This window comes from Sceloporus undulatus, chromosome 2, assembly GCF_019175285.1.
Source record: "Sceloporus undulatus isolate JIND9_A2432 ecotype Alabama chromosome 2, SceUnd_v1.1, whole genome shotgun sequence".
In the NCBI taxonomy this organism is placed as follows: Eukaryota; Metazoa; Chordata; class Lepidosauria; order Squamata; family Phrynosomatidae; genus Sceloporus; species Sceloporus undulatus.
Genome location: NC_056523.1, coordinates 123,697,064 through 123,704,431, shown reverse-complemented (window position 1 = coordinate 123,704,431; position 7,368 = coordinate 123,697,064). Strand labels below are relative to the sequence as shown.

Sequence of the window (7,368 nt, the reverse complement as noted above, 5' to 3'; positions counted from 1 at the left end):
CTCAGTTTAGCTCGATTCCACTCTGAAGCTGGAGACAGAAAAACTCATCCACCAACACAGCTCTGGTTGTACTGCATTATATAAATGGTAATTGCTTAGGTTGAGTTTTTACACAAGGGCCATTTATCTTCCTTCAGAGATGCTGAGCCCCCTAAAAAGACAGTCGGCCCTCTGTATTCATGGATTACTTATCCATGGATTGAATTATTGATGGTTTGAAAATATAATAATAATAATAATAATAATAATAATAATAATAATAATTTATAAAGCGCTGTATTATAAATAAATTTACACATAATTTAGAAGTAAATTTACACATAATATATGTGTGTGTGTGTGTGCACATTCCAAAAAGCAAAGTTTGATTTTGCCATTTTATGTAAAGGACACTAAGAGCTAGCATGGTGTAGAATTTTGAGCCTTGGACTAAGACTGGAGAGCAGAGTTCAAATCCTTCTGGGTCACCTTGGGCAAGTCACACTCTCCCAGCTTCTGGGGATGGCAATGGCAAATGACTTCCGAAGCAACTTGCAAAGAAAACCCTATGGTTGGTTTGTCTTAGGGTTGCCATCAGTCAGAAATGACTTGAAGGTGCATAACAACAACCAACACCACCAGTATTTTACTATGTCATTGTATATAATGGGACTTGAGCATCCACAGATTTTGGTATCCTCTTGGGTGGTGGTGGTTCTGAAACCAAATCCCAGTGGAAACCAAGGGCCCACCAGTCTTGGTGGGAAATGTCTTTTTAAATCCACTGGGTGTTTGGTTCTCTTTTTGTAGCAATTATTTTTGAATGGATTCAGGACCAGGCCTTTCAGCTTTGCTTCTCTCCCTTTGCATCCAGTTGTTGTTGTTGTTGTGTGCCTTCAGCCAGTTTGTGATTTATGTTGACCCTAAAGAGAACCGGTGTGGTTTTCCTGGCAAGATATGTTCTGTGGGTCCTTTCAGCCATTGCCATCCTCTGAGGCTGAGAGTGTGTGACTTGCCCAGGGTCACCCAGTAGGTTTCAAGGCTGGATGGGATTGGAATCCTGGTCTCCAGTGTTCCATAGTCCAACTCTCAAACTACTGTGCCACATTTGTTCTCATGCCTTCCCTCAGACCTCCATCCAGAAACAGGAACAAACCCTAAATGTGACTTATAGCTTTCTCCTCAGAAGGAAGCCCCATGGCAGCCTAAACCCAGTGCATGCAACAAGTCAAAGCCCTCAGCTATGTCTGGACCTTCTTCCTCTCACCCTCATCTCCACAGACAGGGGTACAGAAATGTGATATAAGCACACACTTACACACACCTAGGCTCTCCAAGGGATTCTTGCTTCATCCAAAAAGGACTTCAGTCCCCCTCAGGAAGGTGAAGGAAGTTTTAAACATCTTAGCATAATAGGTGTATAATAGCTGTATTATAAGTATGCTCTGTTTTGTTTGATTGTTCCCTTCTTTTTGTGTGTGATGTTATGATGCCTTGTGTATGGTGTCTCTATTATTATTATTATTATTATTATTATTATTATTATTATTATTATTATTTCATTTCTTCGTATACTATAATAAAAAGCTCTTTCAAAAAAAGAAGAAGGGAAACAACCGCATCCCCCCATTATTTAAGGGAAGGCGGGAAGAGAGGAGTCGCCTGAAGGGCACCTGAGCCTGGCTGGCCCCCATTCCCTCCCATTGCCATTTTAATGACTATTTCCCCAAGCTTTGCTAATTCCTCGCTGTGTTTGCAGAGGGGGGAAGAGAGGGACCCCCTCTCCAGGCTCTTCTCTCGGGTGCTGGGGAGGCAAGGGACCCTTATTTCCTCCCCCCCGGCTTCCCCTGCCTCCTCTGTAGGTCCAGCCCCGCTGCAGCTGCAGCCAGTGGGTACTCATGCCCCTTTGGGGTTTGTTGTGGTCCTCAGGGAGGGTGGGCTCCTCCTGCCAGGGTTCGCCTCCCGCCTCCTTAGTCCTCTCCTAATATAAACACGTGCCAGGGGAAGGGAGAGAGAGGGAGGGAGGCCGCGCAGCCAAAGCGGGAAGAGACTGAGAAAGAGGCGAGAGAGAGGGAAGGAAGGAGGGAGAAAGAGAGAGAGAGAGGAAGGAGAGGGAAAGGGAGGGTCGGTGGAGCCTTCGGGGGGCTGACCTGGGTTGGCCCCCTGCCCTGAACCTTGCCCTGAGGGGAGTTGGCGGTGGGCGCCTTGTGGGACCCTTAGGAGAGCTGGGGGGCTCTTTCCCCTGCTTGTGGGGCCCTCAGGAAAGGGGTGCCCCTCCACCCCTCCGACAAAAGGGGAGCCTCTCCTTCCCTCTCCAAAAAGGGGGTGCCCCTCCAGCCCTCTTGAAACGGGGGGGGTGCCCCCTCCATCCCCGCTTTCCTTCCTTCCTTCCTTCCTTCCTCCACCCTCCGCTCATCCTCCTGGCCCCCTTCCCACCTGGGTACCACCCCCGCCCCCTCCGCCATGCCCTAAGGCTGCCTCTGAGTGCCAGCCCCCGGAACAGCCTCCCGCTCCCCGTCCCCCGTCCAGCCCTGGAGGAGGAGGAGGAGGAGGAGGAGGAGGAGGAGGAGGAGGAGGATGCCCCGGTGGCAGGAGACTCTTGGGCGGAGAAGGGGGCCAGGGCCACTTGGCAGCGTTAACTCTTCGCTGGCTGCCAGCGCGGATCCCTGAGGAGCGAGGCAGGTGAGTGCCTGTGGCACCTGGGCTGGAGCCACCCTCCTAGGCTTGGCTGCCAGGGGAGCAGGAGGAGGAGGAGGAGGGAGGCTGACAGGTGCTAGGGACCGGCCTCCCCCAGGACTCCCCTGGCACACTTGGCAGGGGCATTTCTTTCTGTCTTTCCTTATTCTGGGGGGCAGCGTGGGAAGTGTGGAGGAGAACCTAGTGCTAGAGGTTTCATTGGAAAGGCTTGCCATTGGAGAAGGGGGATTGAGAGGATGACATGATTTCCTCCGCTTCCCGAGTTATCAAACGGAAACCTGCTGGATCAAACCTTGCCACCTCTCTCCCTTTCCCTCAGCACATCTTAGTGCTCCCTGTCTGTATGTTTACTGTCCTCTCCTAGGTACATTTTCTGTCTTGCATGTGGCTAGTCCATCCCTAGGTGGGCTTCTCCCATCCAGAGCCTATGCTGGGATAAAAACAAGGGGAGACCCCCTTCCCTCCCCCCCAACACAGTCTTCTAACCTCTGCTCGCTCCTTCAGCCTGCAGTGTTGTTCCCCTCACATTCTCTTTCTCACTGCGCAATGCAATGTGCATCCAGCATTAAACAAGGAAGCAGATGGAAACACAAAGCTGCTTACTGGGCTGCTTCCTAAAGCCCCACTCTCCCCAGCCAAACTTGAGAAGTACCTCTGGCTTTTCCTTTCCTTTCCTGGCTCCTGCTCACCTGGATTTGTGGCTGGCTGGTTGCCTGGCTTTCAAGGAACCCTGCACAGACGGATGAAGATGGTGAGATGGAGAATTATTTTTGTCTCACCGTCTGCTCCAAGGAACAGATGCCTCCAGCAGGCACAGTGCAAGCCGTTTCTGAGTGCCCCTTAGGTCCCTGGCTGCTGCTTAACAAGAACAGCCAGCGCTTAGGGCCAGGGAACTGCCAGCTCAGAGAGTCTAGCTGAGGAGATGGCGTTGCCCTTTGACATCGGGAGATGAGGCTGGCTGTCTATGAAGGCAGAAGCTTCTGGGGGCATCTTGATACAGACCAGGGTCACATATGGCCTCAGAGTGAGAAGGAATATATACATGAAGCTCTCTCTGTGTGTATATATACACAGAAAGGAGCAATGGCAGTCAGATTTGGCCACCCTTTTCTTCCCAGTTCTCTAAGGGTTTGTTTGTACATGGAACCTTGTACATGGAATCTCTCCTCTCTGCTCCCACATCTCTGTGCCAGTTCTCTTAGGACGACAACCTAGTTATTTGTAAACAAGCCAAAGAAGCTACTGGAGGAGGAAATGCCCACAAACCAATGTAAAACTGGTTGTTGTTGTGTATTGGAGTGGACAGCCATATATGGGCTGGAAATGTTATTCCTTTAGTCTAATCCTTTGGTTTGAGGGGAAGATAGCAGCACTGGCTGGCTAGGTCCAGTGGAAATACTGAGCTGAACTGAATCTTCTCATCTGTCATGAACACCTGTAGTGATGGAAGTGAGTCTAATGGCGGGGGGGGGGGGGAGAGAAGGAGTGAGTTTAATGTTTGTATAACTTATGTTCCCTCAGTGTACCATGGATGAAATAATCTCCGTCTTCACCAGATGCTGTGTGGTGCAGTCGGTATAAAATGGCCTAAGCCAATAGGAACAGATCTTACCTAGCAACTGTGATAAGATAAGAAAATGTCTTATTTCAGGAGGACTCTTTCTCTCACACTTTGTGCAGGATGTTCCAGGTGTTGACTATGAGTTGCAGTAAAGTCTACCATAAGAACCAATGATTTTGGAGGTGGTGGTGTCAGCCTCCAGGTCAGAGCTATATAACAGGGAGAAATGTCTTAAATACCTTTCTCCAGCCTGGAATGAAGACGTTTGGGGTTGAGCGTGTAGCAAATTGCTCATCTAGTTTGAGTGGTACAGCACTAGGAGGTACTAGTACAGTACTGCAGGATTTTGGGAATGGATATGTGACAATCTTTGACAATCATTAATCTGAGAACGCTAAAGCTGTATAGACTGTTCCGGTGAACCTTTTGGAAGTCAGTACGTATGGCAAGATGTACAGCAAGGTCAGAGAATATGAGGCCTTTGAGATTTTGTTGAGACACAGCTCCTAGAATTCTTCATCCCTGGCTATGTTGGCAAGGACTGCTGAGAGTTGTACTCCAACAACATCTGGAAGGCCACATGTTCCCTAGATCAGTCAGTGTTGGTAGAGATGTATTTATCTCTCTGCACTGTCTGGGTGAGTTCTGTTTTGTGTTTACTGAAAGGGGAGAGGAAATTAGCTCCTCCTAATTGTTACTAGCCTCCTACCTCAGCTGATGATTTAACTGCCCTGCTGGTCTACATGAAGTATTAATTGGTGGAAATAATAATGACTGATGTGTGTAGTAGGTTAGATAGTGCTGAGTTGAGGTGTGAGAATCCCATATTGAATCTCTGATGGCTCCAAATGTTGTTGTACTTCAGATCCCACTGTTCCTTACCACTGGCTATGCTGGCTAAGGCTGCTGGGAGTTGCACTATAGGAACATCTCAAGGGGTACACGATTATTATCCATGTTAAATGGGCTTTCTCAAATTACTATTGCTCACTGTAACCTACTTCAGATCTGTTATAAAATTAAACCTTCAATCTGAACTCCTTCTAGTAAGTAATAGTTTGTAGATACCATGACACTTTCCTATAGCCTCACAGTCAGAATCCATTGTTTTCTGGAGACGGCAGGCTTGGGATCTGGAACAGATTGAACAAGAAGGGAGCAGGGGGGGAAATTGTCCAGATATGATTTCCTAATTCTATTTTTCAAAGACTTAGAGCTGTCTGGGAAAGAGAGGAAGGTATGTGTGCCTAACACTAAAAGAAACTAATATTGTTGAATACTAGTGCTGTTCTATTGATATTTAGCATCAGTTGTGTGTTTGATTCTGCACATGCAGCACAGTTGCTGGCTGAAGTGCTTACACATAAGAGCAAGGAGCAGTCTAGAGAGATGTCCAGTGTTTTGGACTTCAACTCCCATCACGCTTGGCCAGAATGACCAATTGTCAAGAATTCTGAGACTTTAAATGCAAAATATCCTGAGGGCACCAGGTTGGGGGAGGCTGGAACAAGGCTTAATTAAATGAATAGTAACGAAATGGTAGAAGAGACATACCTAGTAGCAGCATGAAGAAAGGTGAAACTGTTGTAGCTCAGGAAAGATCTTAGTGTCGAAGCTGAGTTTTTTGAGGAGGCAGCTAAAGGAGGAGATGTGATCTGGTAGCTAAAGATGGAGACACTCTAATCCAGGGAACTATTTCCCTAGCCCTGGCAAAGGAACAGAAGCTAGTAAAATACAACATGGCTGGTCCCCCTTGGTCTCTTTTTCTCTGTCAAAATGAGTTGTGCCCTGGTTAGTTTTCCTCTTTCACTTGGGAGGTATTGGAAGGTACACCGTGTTCAAGGGGCTGTCAAGATACTACCGTGGATTTGCAAGACATACTACTGCCTGTAGAGAATATTGATTGTGAAGGAAGATCAGTGTTGTGGGAGAAACCCAGCAGGCAATGTTCTGCGTGGGAAGTACATTATGGCACAGCTGCTGGGAGATCCAAGTGTGGAGATGTCAACACTTTCTCTTAATGGGATGATAGGCAGGAGCGGAATGATCATTCAGATTACTGGCTTTCCCAGGCAGGTCTTTGGGGACTTTTGGATGTATAGAGATAATTAGCGGCCACATGGGTACTATTAGGGCATGGGGATGGGGAGCTCATGGGCCACATGATTATATTTTAGCCCTTGCTCTGCTGTGGAAAGAGTTAACTGTTTCTGTACTTTCTCAAGACAAAAAGCTACAAGGGTACTAAGCCTGCTGCAAGAGAAAGGTATGTCAGTAGAGTGGATTTAACACAGTTCTGGATTTTGTTCATGATGGAATGATAACCTGACCCTGCTGTTACTCATTTCCAGCCAGGGTTTGGAATATAGATTAGATTTCTTAATAATAATAATAATAATAATAATAATAATAGGTAGGCCTGTGTTTATCAGGATCACAAACCGAGATGCTAGTGCAGTGAATGGTGCTGTATTTTGTACATTGATAGTACTAATCTAGCTACATTTTTAGCATGGTGTGCTGCCTCTCATTTCCTTTTGAAGTCACTTGCATTCATAATCATCTACAATTTAGCTCACATGATGTTAGGCACTACTAGCTTCATGCTCTGCCTCTATCTTGTTCCTGCTGTACCTGCTGTGTACAGGTCCTGCCCTAACTAGGCAGTCCTAGGTCTAAAACACACTCCAGAAATAATCCAGTTTGAGATTGCTTTAACTGTCCTGGCTTAGTGCTAGGGAATCTTGGGAATTTTCTCGTAAAACTACAGTTCCCAGGATTCCCTAGCACTGAGCCAGGGTAGATAAAGCAGTCACAAACTGGATTATTTCTGCAGTGTGTTTTGGACCCCAGAAAGCTACCTGAAATAGGCATTTCATAACATCAGCAGATGGAAGTGGTGGACAGAATTTAGGTCTACAAGAGCTAGTTTGTTTTTCATTGTTTTATTTTTTTATCAGCCAGATCCCAGAACAAAATCATTACCTCTAATACCCTATGAACCAAACATCCTATGTATATGTGTTGAGGATTCTGGCACATCTTTTTAAAATGGTCAGCAGAACAGTGCAAATAGCCAGTCAAAACCATCCAACCAGTATTCCTATTTCACTAATAATAATAATAAAAAT

General features: G+C 46.7%; 1 protein-coding gene across 13 annotated transcripts in view; it reads left to right on the top strand.

The window, feature by feature from the left end:
- The first annotated feature begins 2,575 nt into the window (after positions 1–2,575).
- The window catches only part of CACNA1A (calcium voltage-gated channel subunit alpha1 A), a 461,089-nt gene continuing 456,296 nt past the window's right edge, over positions 2,576–7,368 (top strand). For all 13 annotated transcript variants that reach the window (XM_042448340.1, XM_042448338.1, XM_042448344.1 and 10 more), the window contains exon 1: positions 2,576–2,661. The gene's annotated coding sequence lies outside the window, so the exon portion shown is untranslated. The remainder of the gene's footprint in view (positions 2,662–7,368) is intronic.